The sequence below is a fragment of the Peromyscus eremicus genome, chromosome 19 (assembly GCF_949786415.1).
Source record: "Peromyscus eremicus chromosome 19, PerEre_H2_v1, whole genome shotgun sequence".
NCBI classification, from domain to species: Eukaryota; Metazoa; Chordata; class Mammalia; order Rodentia; family Cricetidae; genus Peromyscus; species Peromyscus eremicus.
Genome location: NC_081435.1, coordinates 44,667,657 through 44,688,456, shown reverse-complemented (window position 1 = coordinate 44,688,456; position 20,800 = coordinate 44,667,657). Strand labels below are relative to the sequence as shown.

The 20,800-nt window shown below is 45.3% G+C and overlaps 1 protein-coding gene across 1 annotated transcript in view; it reads left to right on the top strand.

Annotated features, from left to right (window-relative positions):
* The window catches only part of Marchf3 (membrane associated ring-CH-type finger 3), a 144,554-nt gene that overhangs the window by 112,490 nt on the left and 11,264 nt on the right, over positions 1 to 20,800 (top strand). The gene's annotated exons all lie outside the window — the stretch shown is intronic.

The window sequence follows — 20,800 nt, the reverse complement described above, 5'->3', positions numbered from 1 at the left end:
TTTCTCCTATCTCTGAATCCTGCTAGTCAGTTAAAGTGCCCAGTTGGGGCAACAATAAATTTTTTTAATGCCTTATGAGGCAGTGATCATAGCACAGGTGTGCTGAGAATCATGTGTCTGTGTCAAGACTGTCCCAGGGAAAATGCAGCCAGAACTAAAACCAGAAATCCAGAGGCCCTTCCTGGAGACCAGGTATAGATGCTGATGTTGAGACTCTGAAAGCTCTGTGTGTATGTTCTCATGGTCTTGGACCTTGAAACTTTAATCAGGCCCTATAACTGGAGCTGGTCTGATGTGTGACTTACTTCCCAAGTGGTACAACATTCATTGGCTTGCCACAGCAGACTCTGCTTTTGTGAAGGCCGCAGCAAGTAACCTCTTTATTTAGCCATCTTTCCACTGGACAGCCACTTTCAGAAATTCATATTTGTAGATTGCCTGTCGGGATCTGGCCCTGTACCAGGTTCTCAGGACCCTAACGTGTCAGAGCCTCTCTGCAGAGAGACAGATACAGTGAAATAATTAACAGAGAACACAAAGATGTTCCAAGCCCAATAGCAAAAGGAAAAAGAAGTCTATTTCTCCTTTCCAGAAACTTTTGGAATCTCTCCAATTTGCCATTGCTGCCTATCCAGGGGAGCTGGTTCCCCAGGGTGAGGAAAATGGGCTTTTAAATGGATCCTTCCCAATTGTCCTCTTTACCGAGATCTTCAGATTGGCAAAAATCCAGAGGAGAGAGGGCTGTTGGTGTGTGTTCATATGCGCACAGTGTAGTTTTTCATAACACACCATCATCCTTTCCCATCGCAGAGAGTGTAACACGTGCAGAAGGCTCTTCAGAGTTGCAGGTGTCAGGTCCCAGGCTGACTGTCAGGACGGTCGGCAACTGTCAGTAAACAAGGCAAATGACCTTGAGAATGTGCGAGGTGCTCTACAAGATTTAGGGCCCCACCTACAAAAACTTCCCCCAGACGGTTACCAGTGGTGAAGTTTTCATTGCACAAATGGAATGTGACAATTTTCAGAGTTAATGATGATTGAACAAGTTGAAAGTGAAAGGCAAACCCTCTCAGACTGGGGGAGGCTGACCATTTGATCATCCCATGGTGAGGTGAACTTGCTCTTTGACCACAAGCAATAAAAAGTGGTCTTTGGTTTCTCAGCTGGAGAACGAATGAGAACCAGGTGCAGGCAGATTTTTTTAGCAAGTGACGTTGCTAATTGACTTTTCCCAGTCTTACCAGAGGGCAGCATATTCACAGAGGCCAGTGCTTCTCAATAATTTCATCTGGACGTGAGCATACATCTTCTTAGTATGGCAGCCAAAGCTGCCTATTTGGGTTAAGGATTAGGAGTATTGTTGCATTAGTTCTCATTTTTATTCTCCTAATTGCTTTAATCATTACTTTGTTTACCACTTGGAGCTGCCTTCTCATTAAAGCAAGAAAATTCTATAGCATTTAATTTTAAAATCAATGTGACAATAACAGCTCTTGTTGCTGGAGGAAGCAGTTTTAGAAGTCATTTATAAATTTTATTTGTCAGCCACGAGATGCTAACGCTAGCTGCAATGACTTCAGCATCTCAGATTTGCACTTTTGGGAACGCCCCTTCAGTCCTTCACTCCTCCCAACTCTTCACTGCCCTTTACTCCCCATCCCTGAGGCATTCTCTTTCCCCTCTTCTGTACCTTGCAGCCGGCTAGTACTCATTCATTTGAGGTCCAGAGCCCAGGACTGTTGTGTATACACAGGCTGTGAAATGTTTTCCCCTCAGAGGGTGAGTTTCTGCTCATCATGGCCAAACCCATAGTTGGTTGTTATTAGAACCCCCAGACTGGGCACCCTCCCACTTGGCCACTGGCCATCTGTGTGGCCATCTGTGCATTTGCTCAGTTTCTCTGCTTCACTGTGGAAGAGGGTGACGAGGAGCTTTCCATGGCATCCTTTGGTCTCAATAAAACTAAAGGTCCTTATGATTGCTTTAGATTTAATAATGTCCAATGGGAGAGCACTTGCTTAGCATGCAGGAGGCTCTGGGTTCCCAACACAACCAACAAACCACACTTTCTACGAGCACTCTTACATCTCACCTGCTTACCTAACTAGCTAGCCTGCCTGCCCACATTGCAGGTGTTATGGCCTAAGTAGCAGCAAAGGAAGCTGCTGCAAAGCAAGCCAGTAAAACAAAAGTTAGTTCCAAGCCATGAGAGTGACCAAGCAGTCCTCTTGTTTAGTCAGATGTGGATGAATTCCTGCTGTGGTTCAGCCAGCGCAGTATCGTGAGGTCTGTGTCCAATTGTGCACGGCTTGAAAGAAAGGGAAACGGCCACATTATAGGAGACATGAAAGGGGGGCAGTTCTAACACATGCACCCCACACCTTCACAACCAGCATGGCCCTCAGCAAGCTGTTATGGGTTTGTTGACAATGAAAATGTGCCCAGAGGCAGTTTATAAAATGAATTACCCCCAAGAATAATGGCCCGTTAGAATGTAGTGAATAAACCAAAAAAATAAATAAATAAATAAATAAATAAATAAATAAATAAATACTCACTATCCATAAGAGGACCCACTGGATGACTGGTCTGGGAGGTTGCTAGTCTCCTTCCTGCTCCTCTTTAGTTTTCTTTGGTTCCCTTGATAAGGTGAATTCTGATACTATTCTTTTTTAACAAAGAGTAACAAACAGCAAGTTGTTAAAACACACACACACACACACACACACACACACACACACACACACACACACACTCAGTGATTGCCTGGGCTCCAGAACACTGCTATGACAGTGGTTCTGATTGACCACTTTGCCAGGAAAGCCCTTATCACTGTGTATGTGCTAATAGACTGCTGGCAACATCAGTTCCTAAGGATGGAGTGTCTGCCACAGGCTTCTTAAGACATGTGTATGTCATAGCCACCTTTGCCCCGAAAGCTCAGGAAGTTAGAGATCAGCTCAGCAATGCACTGAGGGAAATGAAACAGCAAGAAATGGTGGGAATGTGGTAAAAAGACTTTCTGAGTCTGGTCTTCTTCGATCAGGGAGATGTGATTGTCCACAGAGGGCGTGGTTAGGTTTCCATTTTCTTATTTCCTTTACACAGACCTACACATGGAGAAACCACTTTATACATTATATTTGTTATTTAATATATTCAAGATTCTGGGGCCAGAGGGATGGATCAGCAGTTAACAGCAGTCCTCTTCCAAAGGACCGGGGCTCAATTCTCAGCACCCATGTGGCAGATCACAACTGTCTATAACTTTAGTTTCAGGCTATCTAACACCCTCTTCTGGCTTCTGTGGGCACTACACACATGGTACACAGACATGCATGCAAGCACAATACCCATACACATAAAATAAAAATAAGCAAATCTTTCAAAATATTGAATACTGTGTATGTGTAGGCTACTGCATTAACTTTTACATATATATGTGAAGATATACATTTATTCATGTATGTCAGGCTTACTGGTAGAAACAGTGTTGTGCTCTTACTGGGTTCATTCTGTTTTCATTTTTAATGTTCATTCAATTGAAAAGGGGAGAGTTTTGCTTTAGCGAATCCATCAGCAAGCTCTGTGGCAATGGGGTAACTGGGGAATAACATCATAGAGGGTATAAACTGATTTGAGGAAATTCCCAGGTGAATCTTGTTGCTTTTGGAGCACCAGCAAGCTTCACTGTCCCTCGCTGTCCATGAGTGCAGCCCAGGGAGGAAGGTTTGTAGCCCACAGTCAGACCATGCGATACTTCTTTTACTGTGTTGATAACTTCCGTTTTCACCATATAGCTTGAGTATCTTCAGGTGGGACCCACACTTTGCGGTCCCCCAGCTTGCCTGTTGCTTACACCCACTCAGCCCTCCCACTGGCTTGCATTGCCCGCCGCCTGTTTACTGAAACTGGGGCATTTCTTCTACTTTTGAGGCTGATGTGTATACATGTCTTAGTAACACTATCGGCTTTGAAGGACTTGTAGATGAACCTAGTGACTTCCTCTTGTCCCAGTCCAGCTGGAGAGGGCAATCCATAACAACAAGGTAAATGGACCTGGAGAAGAGTAGAGTAGCCTTGCACGGACAGTCACGGGAATAACAGTAGCAATCATGCCTTGCCCTTGTGTATAATTGCTGCTACCCACATGTTCCCTTGACCTTTCACAAGGTCACTTAACAGGCCTTCCATCAGGCTACCTGTCTCCATGCGTGGCCTTGTGGCACTGTCCTGACTCTGCCAGCCATTCAGATGGCATGTCTGATGGCCAGAAGCCGCAGCAACCCCAGACCCTACAGTTGATTGGCCTTATGATTTCCTCTTGATTTGGGTGGCTGACTTGGCAGTTGTCTCGTTACTTAACGCTCAGCTACAAAGAAGCTGTTTTAAGGTATCTATTAAATTCACAGCTTGCTTCATTAAAAATCACTTCATTAAAAAAGCAAGCCAACCCAAGTGTTCACATGGCCGTGCCAGATGGAAGTGAGCTAAGAACTCGGGTGCCTGTGCTTTCAGCCCTTCCGTAGATGGTAAAGGACTAATTTGTGGGGAGGGGGAATCCAATTCCCTGGATAGAGGGAGTTACATGAGAGGACTCTGTTCTTTTCAAGTGTGCCAACATTTGCAGTGAACTTGGGTTGAGATGTGCCTTGGAGTCCACATTCTCATTAAGACCTGCTTCCTCTCCCTTCCTTATCCCATCTGAAAACTTCAGTGGGGTGAGATGCAAAGACAGAAAACCCCCAGAATTGTTCCATGTGCCTCTATTTTCACTTCTCTGTGTTTCAAAAAGCAGAGAGGAGGCAAAGGATAGCGTAGCAAACAGGTGTGTGTCTGTTGCCCAGATACTAGCCTAGCAGTCTGCCTTCCCAGAACAGCCGCTCGGTGGCAGAGAAATGTCTGTGCTCTTCACAAATTCATCCCTATGCATTCCCACGTGTACAAAAGAATCCAGCCAGATTTTCTTTAAACACATCCGGATGGAGAGTAAGAGGACGCCAACACAATGAGACTGGACTCCCATGGTGGACTCCCAATATACATATGTACAGCAAATGTTGGCTGTTAAGGAGTTGAGTCTTTGAAAGGCAGACGATTAAATTATGACACGGGAGTTGGGGAGGTGGAGGTAAAGGTGTCCCTGGGCTGCTGGTAGGAGAGCTTTGTAAAGGGGAGTTCTAGAGAGGAGCAGTAAAGTGTCACTGAATGGCTGCAGCTGGTAGTCATCTTCACCTGAATCCTGCTGAAATAACAAGGCACAATTAACTCTCAGGAATTACCTGTGCAAGCTACAAGGCACCTGGTAGAGCCTGAGGGCGGAGGCATGAATCGTAGGAGGCCTGTGCTGAGCCAGTTACAGAGCGTGCTCAGCACTCCCTGCTGAGGGCTGCTGCCAGCCCTGTGTGCCTCTGCAGTTTTAGTCAACAACTAGCTTTTTATTCTGAAGAAATGCATAGCTTTATAGAAATCCACTAAGAAATATTGGGAGGGAGGGAGGGAGGGAGGGAGGGAGGGAGGGAGGGAGGCGCTGCCTAACAGACAGCTGCTATTGGCAATAGGTATTGCTAACACGGATATGGTAATTTCTCTTTGCCAAAGTGTCCAGTCTGGAATGTGAGCTCAGGCCTTTAGTCCCCACTGTGCCCTATTGTGCTGAGAACCTCACTTTCCAGAATAGGCCTGGATTCATTACTTTACTTTGAATCCACCTATATTTTAACTGTAAGGTGTTCACACCCCAGTTTTCCCCTTCCTATGGACCAGGCAAAGGGAAATATTGTATGCTATCCTATCACAACGTTTCCTGTATTCCTGCAATAACAAAAACTTTGTCCTAGTTTGTAGATAAGCAAGCTGCAGCTCACAGGTATTAAGACACTCTCCCAAGATCTTAATACTTCCAGCCTCAGGGCTAGTAAGGTGGAAGAACAGGCCAGGTCCCCTCTCAGCAAAGCCCACATGGTCTCTACATACCTGATGTCTTAGTCCAGTTGGGACTGCTGTAACAAAACACCATAAATAAGGTGACTTATAAACAATAGATGTCTATTTTCTACAGTTGTGGAGTGTGTTAAGCCTATGATCTGAGGGCTGGGATAACTGGGTTCTGGCAGGGGCCCTCTTCTGTTGACTTTTTGCTACATCTTCACATGGCAGAAGGAAAGATCTCATTCTCAGTGGGCTCTTCTGAAGGAACAGTACTGTCACTCATGAGAGTTCCCATCCTCGTGACCTGATCACCTCCCAACTGCTCCACCTCTGACACCACCAACTAGGCCATTCACTGTTCTTTCTTCTTTTGCTCAGCACACGCATGTGCTCAGGCAGAGCCCAAGGCTTCCTTACCAATCACCAGGCTTTCCACAGAACTAGATATACTTCAGAAAGAGAAGAGTGAGGATTGCCTGGCATGTGGGAGACCCTAGGTTTGTCCCATAATACAGGGGTAGAGGCAGGAGGAGAGGAGGGAGGGAGGGAAGGAGAAAAGTGAAAATCACTGTTAATAAAGCCCTAGTTTCCTATTGATACTGAGTTGATCTGTTAAATCCAGAGCTGCTTGTCAAGAGGGAAGGATACACAGATGGAACACAGAAGCTTTTAGGGAAGTGGGACTCATTCAGTATGACAATATCGTGGTAAAACATGCCATTACACATTTGCCAGGCCCACAGAATATGTAACGCCAAGAGTAAAACTCCAGGGCCAGCTATGGCTTTGAGTAACAATGACTTGTCGATGTAGGTTGGTTAACACCTGTGCCACTCTGTTAGGGGACATTGATGGTGGCAGGTGTGAGTCCCTTTTCTCATTTCTGTGACAGAACAACTTAAGAGGAAAAGGATTTCTTCTTGGTTCGGGGTGTACAGTTTGTTTTGGTAGAGAAGGCCTGCTAGCAGGGCGAGCGCCTGTCCACGGCAGCAGGAACATGGGGCTGCTTGCTCACACCAAGGCCAACCGAGACATAGAAAGAATAGGCCCACACTTGGGTCAGGCCATGACCCACAGGGCCTGTGTCCCCTCCAGGTAACTCATTTCCTCCAGCTGGCCTCCACTTCCCAAAGGTTCCACAATCTCCCACAACAGTGCTACTCTGGGCGCCAAGTGTTCAAACAAGTGTTTCAGTGGATACTGGGAGGGGGACAGTGATGTGTAGGGATTCTGTACTTCCCGTTCCATTTTTCTATGAACCAAAAACTGCTCTAAAATATAATTAATTAGAAATAATAATAATCCCTGGGCCAGCAACATGGCTCAGTGGGTAAAGGCACTTGCCACAAAAGCCCAATAAGCTGTGTCCAATCTGTGGACCTAGTAAAGGTGGATGGAGAGAAGTGATTCCACAAAGTTGTTCTCTGACCTCTGCACATGTTATGGCATACATGCCAACACAGTCATCTACATGTGCACGTACACACACTAACAAATGATAATAATAATGTTTTAAATCTCAAAATGCACAAGACTGAGTGCTGGGATAACAGAGTCGTATTTCTCCCCTGTCTCTTACACTTTAGTCTAATTGAGAAATAGATGTTAGCTATACTGCCCCATGCACAGGCAGAAAAAACCTTCTTCATTTCCCTTTTCTTTTTCTTTTTCAAAACAGGGTTTCTCTGTGTAGTTTTGGTGCCTGTCCTGGATCTCGCTCTATAGACCAGGCTGGCCTCGAACTCACAGAGATCCGCCTGGCTCTGCCTCCCGAGTGCTGGGATTAAAGGCGTGCGCCACCACCGCCCAGCCGTTCTTCATTTCCAAAGGGCTTTACCTGTCCTTTCCTCTCTCCTCTCACCTAGTTACTCTTTCTCCACATCTGAGCCCCCGTTTCACAGAACCATTACATCACCAGTTTCTTCTGAGACGACTTCCAAAGGAGGGATGCAATTAGAAAGCCAGGAACCTCAACAGTGTGGAGAGCCTTGCCCCTCCTGTGCACGGTGGTGGCCGAACAGAGGGAGGTGAAGTTCACCAAAGATGCTCATTGGAATAACTCATTGTGTCAAACTTCTCCTCACCACCTCTGAAAAGCAACACTGAATTTCCCCTGGGACTACTGTGTAGTCCTCGGTTCTCTGCTTCCCTGTCTTGACAGATGCAGCTGATTTGGGGAAAGATAAAAAGAGACCCCACCAGGTCTCAGGGTCCTCGGGCTTTGCTCTCCTCCTCTGTTACCCGTCATGCATACATTTCCATGTTGGCCTTCCCTGCTGCGTGGCTTCCCCTCACGAAAGTACGGGGACCTTGTGAGCTTGTCAGGATAACGAATGCTTTGCAGCCCATCATTACTGAGTTAGAGAGACAGATGTGCACTGATAGCATGTAAGAAGAAGGCTATGTTTTGCTTGAAAAAAAAAAAAAACATAAAGACAGGGAAATGTTTTTAAGCTTTTTTTTTTCTTTGTTGAATTCTGAAAGATAAGTTGCTTTTGGGCCGTGCCACTTGGGAGGAGGCAGAAGGCCCTGTGACGACTGAGATCAGACTGAGAAAGAATCAGAGTTGTCTTCTCACTGTGGTGTCATGGCTTTACCTTCGGGGACGGTAGCAGCTGGAAGACGGGACAAGTGATGAGGTCCAAAAGCTTGCGGGACCCTGAGGGGAAATGGTTGAGATAGTTCATAGGAGACGTTGGCGGCAACCGCATCAGGAGAGGTGTGAAATGGCATGGACAGACAGACACTCAAGGCTTCAGTCTGAGAAGAATGAGTAGAAAGTAGAAAGTGGGAGGGGAAGGAAAAATCACCACCATCCTAGAAAACACCGCGGCCCTTCCTAATCAACCACGCCCTCCAAAGGCGTGCTCTTTGCACGAAGGGGACCTGGGAAAAGCCTCAAGCAACAGGAGTGAAAATGGCCCCATATGTTTCTAAATCTGTGGCTTTAGCTTCGGATCCCAGAGGTCGCAGTACATTCCCAGCTGCTGTGAGACACACCTGGTGTTCATGTGAACACACATCCTGTCAGGTGAAGGGTGACAGGGTGACAGGACACAGCTGCAAGGCTCATTGTGCAAGATGGAGGGTTTCCTGGAGGGAATCCATAGGAGGGAGCTTTGGGGGTTGGGGGGCTGGTTTGGGGTGGAGTTTTGTTTTGGTTTGGTTTTTGGTTTTGGTTTTGGTTTTGGTTTTGGTTTTGGTTTTTGGTTTTATTTGTTTGTTTGTTTGTTTGTTTTGGTTGGTTTTGGTTTGTTTGTTTGTTTGTTTGTTTGTTTGTTTGTTTTGTTTTTGTTTTTTTGAGACAGGGTTTCTCTGTGTAGCAGCCTTGACCTAGAACTCATTCCGTAGACCAGGCTGGCCTTGAACTCACAGAGATCCACCTGCCTCTGCCTCTTCTGGGATTAAAGGCATGCACCACCACCACTGCTGTTTCAGGTGTTTTTAAACAAGGTATTTTCAAGTCTCCACTTTTTTTTTTTAACAGCTTTACACATTGAACTAGAATTCACATGTCATGCAGTCCCACATTTAAAGCATACTGACTCGGTGGCACTGAGTGTTTCCCAGAGCTGTGTAACCATCACCACAACCAATTTTAGAACATTTCAATGCCCCCTCCCCCAGAGAAATGTCACACACATCATCTGCCTGCAGCCTCCAGGGCAAGTCACTTGGCACTTCACGACTGGCCTCTTTCACTTGACACAGTGTTCACAAGATCCAGCTCTGATTTTATAGGGAAAGGACCTTGAACTGCCTGGGTGCCATTGTGTTCCTCATTGCTGGTGTTTCTATCCACATTTTCCCACAGTTACCTCCTGTGGCTCTGGTCTGTGCTGCTCTTGTAAGCACTTAATGCTCTCCTATTCATGGGCACAACCACCTCCATGTTAGCATGTGGAGAACTGGTGCAGGGATGAAGTTTGGCCATCTCGCTATCATGGTAGATGATGAACCCTTGCTCATACTCTTTCTCATTTCATGGAAATCATTTGTACATTGATTTATATATATATATATATATATATATATATAATCTGAATCCCTGCCATTCTTGCTCAGTAAGCTCTTTCTTAAGTTCATTTATTCAATTTCTTTGCTTTCTTATTCTACGGCCCTATGTCTTATTGGTTCATTTTTCAAAACCTCACATTTTATGCCTTTCTTTTTGATCTTTTAATTTTTTTAGGAGATGTGTGGTGCTCAGGACCTAAGGAGAAATTATTCTAAGGCAGCCAAATCCTACTGCCCATCTCCAACTCATCAAACCCCAGAGAATCATACTGGACCAAGGAGTATCTTAAGAAAATGTGGGGAAATATTCTCAAACACTGCTTCTTACCCTCTCCTGTGTCTCTGATATATCTGAGAATGTGGTAAACCCTTGTGTTCAAATATAAGTTCAAAGGCAGAGGTGATGAGTTTTCTCAAGCTCTTCGCCCTAAGTCAAAGGTCCTCATCTGAAAAGTTGTATAAACTGAAAGGAACACAGACATCTGTCTCCAAAAGTGAGTTCCTGAAATCTGGAAGCTGAGAAAAGCAGCCGCTTTCTCTCACACAAGAAGGCCACATTGTATGTCCTGTGTGCCACCACAGTGGGCCATTTGCTGTCCTTGGTAGGGTCCACCATTCAGTTGTGCACACACAGGCCTCGGCTACTTGTGAATTCGGTTTCTTCCATGGTTGACTTGACTCTGCCACAGGGACACCTCTGGGAATATGTCTCAAGAGTACTGTGTCTGCCTCCTAAGCAAAGTAAATGTTTCCCCCAGACAGAAACTACTCATCCAGCCAGGTCCTCCATGCTCTCTCCTGCACACATCAGTCCCTCACCCTCACACACAGGAGCTCTCACCCTTACCCCTTAAGAAAATCTTCTCTAGGGGCTGAAAGATGACTCAGTGGGTAAAAGCACTCGCTGCTCTAATAGAGGTCCTGAGTTCAGTTCCCAGTACCTGTGTAGGATGGCTCACAGAAAAAGCTGATACCCTTTTCTGACCTCTACAGGCACCCATATATACATCACACACACACACACACACACACACACACACACACACACACACACACACACAAAATACATAGGTAGATAAATAAATAAATAATGGTCTTAAAAAAGAAAATGTCTTCCCTGAAGGTACCTCTGTTTAACAAAGTGGTCTATAGGTACTGAACATAATAAAGTAATGCCACCAAAGTAAACACCACTGCCCTCACTTGTAACAGAGTGCCATCTCTTTACCTGCTCTCATTATGGGAGATACACAGAAAGTCTGGGGAAGCAGTAAGAATGGGGGGCCAGGCAGCAAGTGAGAGACTCTTCAGTCTCTATGTGAGGTGCCTAATGAGGAGCATGTCTGAACTCCTGAGCGCATGAGCAGCTCTCATGAAGGAAATGTAGATGTACAGCACAGCCCAAGACACTCTTACAGGAGGGGCTCCCTGGAAATTGGAGCATAGAGTTATCAAGCACCAGCACAGCTCGTGAATTGAAGCCATTGCCTCAAATGGAGCCTTGAGAGGATTCCAGCCCTCTCTGTGCTGAGGTGTGCCTGATGTCAGCAAGCTCAGCCAGATCCTCCTAAATATTTGTGTCTGTTTGTAGTCTAGAAAAGCCTACTTTGCTATATTTGATGGAATGAGTCTGTGCTACAATGTGTGTGTGTGTGTGTGTGTGTGTGTGTGTGTGTGTGTGTGTGTGAGAGAGAGAGAGAGAGAGAGAGAGAGAGAGAGAGAGAGAGAGAGAGAGAACTTCTGTTCATCTGAATTATACCCAGAGAAATTCTCTGGTTTGCAAGGTTTGTTTATTTCTTCAGCTAATATTTATCAAGCACAAGTTAAGGATTCTAGGAAACAGGAATCAAACTATGGACAGGCCAGGTGCATGGAATGTTCTAAGAGGGCCTATGAGCTAGGATAGAAGGTTCAGGATGAAAAACGTACACAAACAAGATCATTTCTGAAGGTGAGACAAAAAGAAATTGAAACACGTGCTCATGGTACAGAATGGTTGGAGCAGAGGTGTGTGTAGAGATCTGGGAAACCCTGGGAATAGGAGCTGTAAGTGAAAGCCCAGCTGTGAGAAAGGAGCAGAGATAGAGTGCCAAGCAGAGGGACAGCCACTCCAAAGGCTCCGAGAGAAATACCGCTAGATTGGAGATGCTTGAACTTCTTCATGGACACTTTGGCTGTCTGTTGGAGCCTTGTATTTTTAACTGCATAAGACTGATTCCATAAGAATGTGAAGGAAATGAAGTACATTAGAATGTAGTTATCAAAATATTTAAAAGGCAGTGATGCGGTGAAAGGCAAATTCCTCTTCATTAATACATTTTGTGGCAGACCAAGTAATTATCTTTGAAATAGCAATATTTCAAACAACCTGCAACAGTTGTGATGTGATATGAAATATCTATGGTTTTGGGGGTCACAAGCACTGATAACGACACTAAATTATCTGCATAACTCAACTGCAGTTAGAGTTTGTAAAACTAAAGATGAGATTTTCCGCTCTCCCAAACCATAGAACCTGTGAACCTGTTACCATCAACCCCTTGGGTCTGTGTATATAAACATCAAAATCATGCAAGAATCTTTAGAGAATGTGGCATTTTAAGTATGAAAAGTAGTACAGTCTTGCTACGAATGGAAACTGGCTTCTAGGATAACAGGAATGGAAGAGTATGAAAGAAGGTTGCCGTATGGCTCAGAAGAGAAAATAAATAAAAAGGTACAACAGGTCTTTCTTTGGATTGCCAGCTCCCGAATAATGACACAGGGACTTCTTATTAAGTATGAAAGCTTGGCCTTAGCTTAGGCTTGTTAACAACTGGTTCTTAAAACTCAAATTACCCTGGCAGTGGTGACACACACCTTTAATCCCAGCACTCAGGAGGCAGAGCCAGGCAGATCTCTGTGAGTTTGAGGCCAGCCTTGTCTACAGAGTGAGATCCAGGACAGGCACCAAAACTACACAGAGAAACCCTATCTCAGAAAAAAAAAAAAGAGCTCAAATTAACTGGTTTGTTTTAATATACATTCTGCCAGGTGGCTCGTTACCTCTCCTCAGTACAGTCCGTCCAACTTCCTCTGTGTCTTACTGGTGAATCTCCACCTCTCAGATTTTTCCCTCCAGTTCCTCTCTCTCCCCGGAAGTCCCGCCTAGCCTCTCTTGCCTAGCTATTGGCCATACAGCTCTTTATTAAACCAATCAGAAGGTGCCTTAGGCAGGTGAGGAAGGACAGACACCTCTTCACACAGTGTGATCAAATATCCTGAAAAGGGAACCTGGAGAGAAGTAATAAATGGCATTAGAAGTCAGGTGCAGTGGCTCCTGTCACCAGTCTTAGCACTCAAGGGGCTGAGGCCAACCAACCCCAAGTTTGAGGCCAGCCTGCGTGAGCAGTGAGACCTACTGGGATGGGGGAGGAAATAATGGCTCTAGAGAGACATGAGCACATCCAGGAGACAGGACTTGCTGATAGATTGCATATGGGGCTGGGAGGAGAGGAAGAAATGGAAAGCAGGACTCGGGATATTTACGCTGGTGCTGCTGCATGCTGGTGTGGCCCAATCTGAGAGAGGCACGAGTTCGCCGGAGTGGTGGATGCTGAGTTCATTATTCCATCATCTGCCTTGTGAGAGCTGAGCTGCTTATTCCATGCATGGAGAGGTAGAAAGTAAGCTACCACGCACAGAGCTCATAGAGGGGAGGCCTGAAGGATGATGTGCATACTCCTTGGCTCAGCCTGATGTTCCAAGTGGGAATCTGCGGGTTCTGTGTTATCTCTGTGACAAGTAGGGAGGGCCCTTCTTCTCTCCATGAAGGAGCTGCGCCTTCTCCTCCCTACTAAGGAAGACTCCCACTTTTACTCCCTAAGAGGTGAAAGAACTTGATAAAGGTCACAGTGTCAGGGAAACCCATATGGAAACAAATGGACTGCGTCCCACCCCCTCCGCCAAGCCTGAGTTTTATCCCGTCTAGTGCCTCCTCGATGCTATCTATTCACATAGGAAAGAATAAAAAACGAGGATTAAGTTTTCAGGTAGAGCAGAAGCAAGGGGGGAGTGCTAAGAGAATGGTGGTCGGAGGCTTCAAGTACTGGCCCCTCGCCATCTGACCCTGAACAGGCAACTTGACCTCCTGAGCCTTAATAGTCTGTCCAGAATAGGAACAACACCACTAGCCAGCATTGTTACATTCAGGAAAACTGTGGGCACAGGAGAAACACTCAGTGCATATTTCTGGTTAAACTAGAGTTGTTTAATTTGTAAATGGATATTTGGTATTGTGGACTTCTCAATTATCTCAGCGTAGTTTCTGTGTGTGTGTGCGTGTGTGTGTGTGTGTGTGTGTGTGTGTGTGTGTGTGTGTGTGGAGAGAGAGAGAGAGAGAGAGAGAGAGAGAGAGAGAGAGAGAGAGAGAGAGAGAGAGAGAGAGAAATTGTAACCAAATGAGTACAAAGGACCTTGAATGACTTTGCTGGGTTTCTCATGCTATTTCATGACCTGTAGAAAAAAAGATAGCATTCCATGGTCATTTCCATCTTTATAAAAAAGCTTGAATAGAAACTGAAGGTTTTTCATCTTACAACAAAGTAGCTATTTGTCTCAGAAATCAAGTAAGATTTTCTATATATGGTTGTCTTTAGTCTAGAAGGCTAAAAGCAGTGAACTTGATGACCTGGTGTTTGCCCACAACAAAATACAGTCCATTTAATTAGTCTAATGTCAAAGGACCATCCCTGGTCAGGGCTGCTGACAGCTTATTTACTGGTTCATGTTCATCAAGTGTCTGACATGTTCCAGCCCTGCTTTCAGGTCAAGCCATGTGTGAACAAACAGGAATAAAGTCCCTGGGCCCAGAGAGGTGGCTCAGTGGCTCAGAACATCTGCTGCTCTTGCAGAAGACCCAGGGTTCAGTTCCCAGCACCCACATGGTGGTTCACAACCATCCATCCATAGCTCCAGTTCCAGGGGATCCACCCTCTGGATCGTTGGACACCAGCCACACACATGATGTGTGGACATACATGCAGGCAAAGACTCACACACATAAACCAAAAATGAGCTGTTTCTTTTGCTTTGTTGTTTTTTGTTGTTTTTTCAAGATAGCCTTTCTCTGTGTAGTAGCCCTGGCTGTCCTAGAAGTTGCTCTGTAACCCAGGCTGGCCTTGAACTCAGAGATCCCCCTGCCTCTGCCTCCTGAGCACTGTGATTAAAGGCGTGTGCCTCCACGCCCAGGCCCAAAATGAGTATTTTTTTTTAAACAAAACAAAAAAGACACAAGCTCAGTGGTATTTTGGAGGTTTTTTGTCTCCTATTACTTTGGGTCTCATATTTTTTTTGTCTCATATTACTTATAGGTCTTTTGCTAATATATTATGGTTTCTGATGTTGTGTTTTTAGGGGATTTCCATGGGTGTCTCTGCATCAATGTGTTTCTTGTGCTCTTTCTTTGGCTCTTTTTTTTTCTGTTTTGTACTATTCTGGTTTGTTTGTTTTTATTTTGTCTTATTTATTTTTGTTTTAGATGTCTATTTATTTTCTAATGAGAAAAAGAAAGGGTGTGGATTTGGGTGGGTGGGAGGTGGAGAATTTCTGGGAGGAGTTGGAGGAGGTGGAACTTTAATCAGAATATATTGTATGGAAAAAAATCTATTTTCCGCTGGGCAGCAGTGGCTCATGCCTGTAATCCCAGCACTCGGGAGGCAGAGGTAGGTGGATCTCTGTGAGTTCGAGGCCAGCCTGGTCTACAGAGCGAGTTCCAGGACAGGTTCCAAAGCTACACAGAGTAACCCTGTCTCGGAAAAAAAAAAAAAAAAATCTATTTTCAATTTAAAAAAAACTAGGGTATTGCTAGAATAATTCTGGAAACACATATAGAGATGGAGAATTAGCCTCCTCCAGAGAGGTGCCCCCAGTTGGTTATTCAATACAAAGTGGGCAGCCCTGAAATCATATACACACAAGCTGTACTAAATGTACTCAGCATTTGTGTGTGTGTAAAACAATGTGTTATGTGACAATACGAATGTCTTCATGGTTTTGGTGCAATGAGTAGCAACAAATAGAGAAGAAACAAAGGAGTGAGGGCCCCTCGGACAGACATTCTGCACCCTGTAGAAAATATGTTAGGTGTTCACAGATGTGTGTGTGTGTGCTGTTTACGTTTATACGCACGTGCATGTGTGTGCGTGCACACGTGCGCATGTGAACACTGGGGAGTGGGAAGGACACCAGATGCCTTCCTCTATAGCTGTCCACTTTGTTGGCTCAGACAGGGTTTCTTCACTGAACCTGGAGCTCACTGATTGGCTAGACAAGCAGGTCAGTAAGCCCCTGGGATGCTCCTGTCTGCCTCTTGCCTCTTCCCTTCCCCACCAAGCTTTTGCATGGATACTGGAGATCCAAAATCGGGTCTCACGCTTGCACAAGCAGGCCCTCGGCCTACTGAGCCATCTCCCCAGCCCTATAAGAAGCATTTTCCATGAGAAGAAGTCTTTGAGCTAAGACTTAAGTGATAAGAAGTCAACCATTCAAGATCATGGGTGAACTCTGTTCTCTGTGTGGAAGCAGCCACAGGTAAAGGTGTAAAACGAGACGGAAGTTAGTGGGAGGTGTAATCAGAACAGTGGGATAGGATGCGGTCTGACCCTGTATTTCCCAGCAGGTTGGCTTTTATCCTAACTGCTGGGGAGTTGTGAATAAACAGTGCATGCTCTGATCCGTATTTCCAGATGACAATGACTGTTGTTTTTGACTGGCCAGGGAGGGAACCAGGAGGTACTGTCTCCAGGCAGGGCACGATAGGGACCCAGACTGACCTGGTAGCTGAGGGAGTGTGGAATGAAATGCACAAACCATAGCTGTCCATTTAAGGTCATGCGGGCAGGACTTCTGGAAGAGCTACAAGAATGGGGTAAGAAAGAGAAAGGAAGCAGGACTCCTAAGTGAGGGGGGCAACAGTGTTGTCATTTACTGATAAAGAGAAGATTTGGAACTAAAGGCTCAAGCTGGTTCTGTCAGACAGATGACATTTGGGTTGTCTGTTAGTCATCGTAGCGGCAACGTTGAGTGGGCTGTTGGATGTGTATGGCTAGAGCCTTGGAAGGAGGCCAAGGCTTGAGCAATCCTCTGATAAGTTCTGAGGTGCGGTGCTCTGCTTCCAGCCTGGCTGCACTGGCGTCTGCAGCGAGCATCTCCTTAGCTCCTGGAGTCAGGCTTCCTGCTGCCCAGCTCCAGCTGACCAGGAAACACAGGGACAGTCTGTGGGCTGCAGAGACCCAAACACTGGTAGGAGTGTTCGGTCGTGTTCTTTTCTGTGTTGCAGGCAAATGACAAAGCATGGTTTTCAGGTTTTATCTTCGGTTTCTAAACTTAAATGGATGTGACACCTCCTTTTCATCACACTGTCTCCACCCCATGTTCCAGCTCGATGGACAAATTGACAGTTCAGCCTAGAATGCGTGTACTCCTGAAGTAAGAACTATCCCAATAAGAACACTGGCTGCAATCCCACAGGACCCGGGTTCAATTCCCAGCACCCGTATGGCCAGCTCACAACTGTGGCTCCAGTTCCAGGGAATCTGACACCCTCAGACAAACATATATGCAGGCAAAACACCGATGTACATGAAATGTAAATAAAATTTTAAAAAAAGAAAGAACTATCCCCAAGTTAACGGGACACATTCAGACAAGATCCCCAAATGAGTGCACACTGCAACTTGGCCTTCTCTGCTTCAATTCCAGCCCCAGGAACTTGTGGGATCCTTCTCGCACTTTCTTCCATTTTCATGATGGCTTCTAATTAAGGGGATTTGTGGGATGATCATAATTGATGGGAACTATTAACCACCAAGATGTGATCCGGTTCTAGTGCGCTCACCTACAAGGTGTTCTTCCTAGCTTGGGGGCGTGAGCTGATTAACTTGAAGTCCTCAAGGCTGGGTTTGCTATCTCCTCACACCTACCCTCCAGTTAGGGACTTAACACAGTGACACTATAATTAGGTTGAACCCACAGCTGACCCACCTTGAAGGTTCATCCCAGCCAGTGAGTGAGACCCCGTTACTGGTAGCACAATACCCCCTAGACTGTTTCCGGTCCTACTCTGCTAATTACAGTTGGGTTTCTCCTTGGTTTGTTGGTTGGTTGAACTTATTTCCAAGAATAGATTGACATCATGATTCGGGAACCAGTTGGTGATTAAAATGGGATTTCCATAGGAAACCAGGCAGCTCAGCTCTCTGCTGGGCATTTCAACAGCAAAGCTTTTGTCTGCTTCATGGGTTGGTTGGTTTGTTCATTTGCTTGTTTGTTTGTTTGGGCTTTTTGAGACAAGATCTCACTTAGTAGCCCCAGCTGACTGTTGTCTCCCAAATGCTGGATTATAGACATGAGTCATCATACCTGGATGCCTCATTTTTTGATGGTACCAGAGAAAACAAGGCAGGAAGAATGCTCTTGGCAGCCACTGGGATAAGCCTGCCAGGTGAAAGATGCCAAGTGATTAGTATCCCCCAGCACTGACCTTAGAATGCAACTAACCACCAAGAATAAGCTGAGGAGGAAAACTGAACTGTTGCGCACTGGCATTTTAGCGGCAGAAGCTATCCGTGGTAGCATGGTGCTGTCTCACACTGGGGCAAGCACCGTGAGCAGATACTCCCTGTACTGATGGGAACTATTAAGGTGTGATCCTTCTCTCTCAAGTCAGTTTTTGCTAAGGATGAGGATATGGTAGAATGGTTGTGAGCACACTCATTAGAGTTAGACTACCCGAGACAGAAGCCAAGCCACTCTTGTATACCTTATCTTCTTCAAAAACTGTTGTATGAAGTATTACTTGTCACATAGAAGATAATGCTGGGCTATAGAAGATATAGTAAGGGCTCAGGAAACGCAGCTATCAGGTTCGGGATTAAGTACCCTGTAGGCGGCCAGCACTGTCCTAGGCACTGCTAGTGGAGATGAGGCCCAGCAGGAAAAACAAAGCTGCTTAGGCCTTCCCTGCATTTGCTGCAGGTTTAGGGATGAGGCATCCTGCAGAATTTGTGCCTTGCTCAGTGTACAGTAAGTGTGACTGACAGAGAAGCAGAAGCCACACCAGAACCAGAAAAGCAAAGGCACAGTAATTGAGATCAACCCTTTGCCTGTTATGAATTAGGCCGATGTGCATGATAATGTCATGAGATTAAACGCCCAGAAATTGGACCCCATTCTGGTTAGATAAAAGAATTAACATAGATCAAAGCAGCAGCCCAGGAAATTTTGTAAAATTACCATGATAACATCCTGGGCAGCCAACCATTCAGCAACTTGATTTACATCTCCCCACCCCCTTGCTGTGCACACACCATAAAATTAGCATGACTTACCATGTCTCATCTAAATTGAAAAAAAAAAAAACCTAGCATACACATATACTCAGACACAGTTACGATTTGGTGTAAAATGAAAATGTTACTATGGAAATCAAGGGGGAAAAGTGGAGGCTAGTTTGAATCCCACCTCGAACACTCCCTCGCCAGCTCTCCTTAGCTAGGTTATGAAGCCCCTTCTCCCCCATCTGTGTCTGTGAAGTGAGGAATCCTGCAGGCTCTAATTCCCAGCTGTGTTGTAAGGACTCCTCTATACACCGGTGTGAGACGATGCGCCATAAACACCAAGTTCCTAGCACTGAGCCTAACCCAGCCATAGTGCCGTCAGTGTTTAGTGCTTTGGTGCTGTGCACTAGCTGGACACCTGCCTACCCCACTGTCCTCAGTCTCTCCCTCTCTCTCTCTCTCTCTCTCTCTCTCTCTCTCTCTCTCTCTCTCTCTCTCTCTCTGTCTTTCCCTCCCTCTCCTCTCTTTTCCCTTCCCTTCCCCCATCTCTCCAAATATGTCAGGATTTGTATGTATATATGTTCTGAACAAAGGATATATAGATACAGCTATATGGTCCATGTTCATTTCAGAAAAACAAAATATATTTCATAAAATCTTAAAACCACTCATAATCTCATCATTCCATGCCAGGTATAGCTGCTGTTTCGTTGAGTATCCCTCTAGTCTTAGCCATGCAATATACTATGTCTAAGTAAATGTAAGTTTCTATGTCCGTGTAGATGTATCCACATTCACAGGATCAGAGTAGATGTTCTGTCCAGAAGTTTTTCTACTCAGCAGTATGCCATGTTTATAAACAAAAGATGTTCATTACCACTTGATATTACGATTTTAAGTAAACGATATGTTATTTAGATAGTTTCATATTGTTAGAAATTTAAACTAATCAAATATTTTGTCACAAACTCTACTTGAATGAATACCTCTGTATTGGTGTATATAGGTCTTTGTCCATGTTTTTTCTCAACAGCAAATTCCTGCCACTCTTCTTGCTGGGAGAGGCCAGTGATACATGGGTTCAAAGGAAACACATGCTTTACATCAAACAGTACTAAGAACACCTCATCAACATACAATCAACAAAGTAAGCAAGTCCTCCCTTTTATGGAGGAAGGGGAGTAGTAAGGATCGAACCCGGGGCCTTGTGCATCCTTCCCATCCACTCTGCCCCTGAGTTGCGCCCTCAGCACCTGTGTGTTTGTTTTACCAGATAAACATGGGGCTAGGGAAATGGTTCTGTGGTTAAAGCACTTGCCGTGTGCACAGCTAAGGACCAAGAGTTTGGATCCCTCATAAAGCCAGACACAGTAGTACTTACGTGTAATGCCCTTTCTCCTCCCATCCCCCACCCCCGTCATACTACAGGAAGATGGGAAACAAGAGACAGGAAAGTCCTGGAAATCCTCATGTACTAACTAGCCTGGTGTACCCACCAGTGTAAACTAAGAGACCCTGTTTCAAACAAGCTGGAA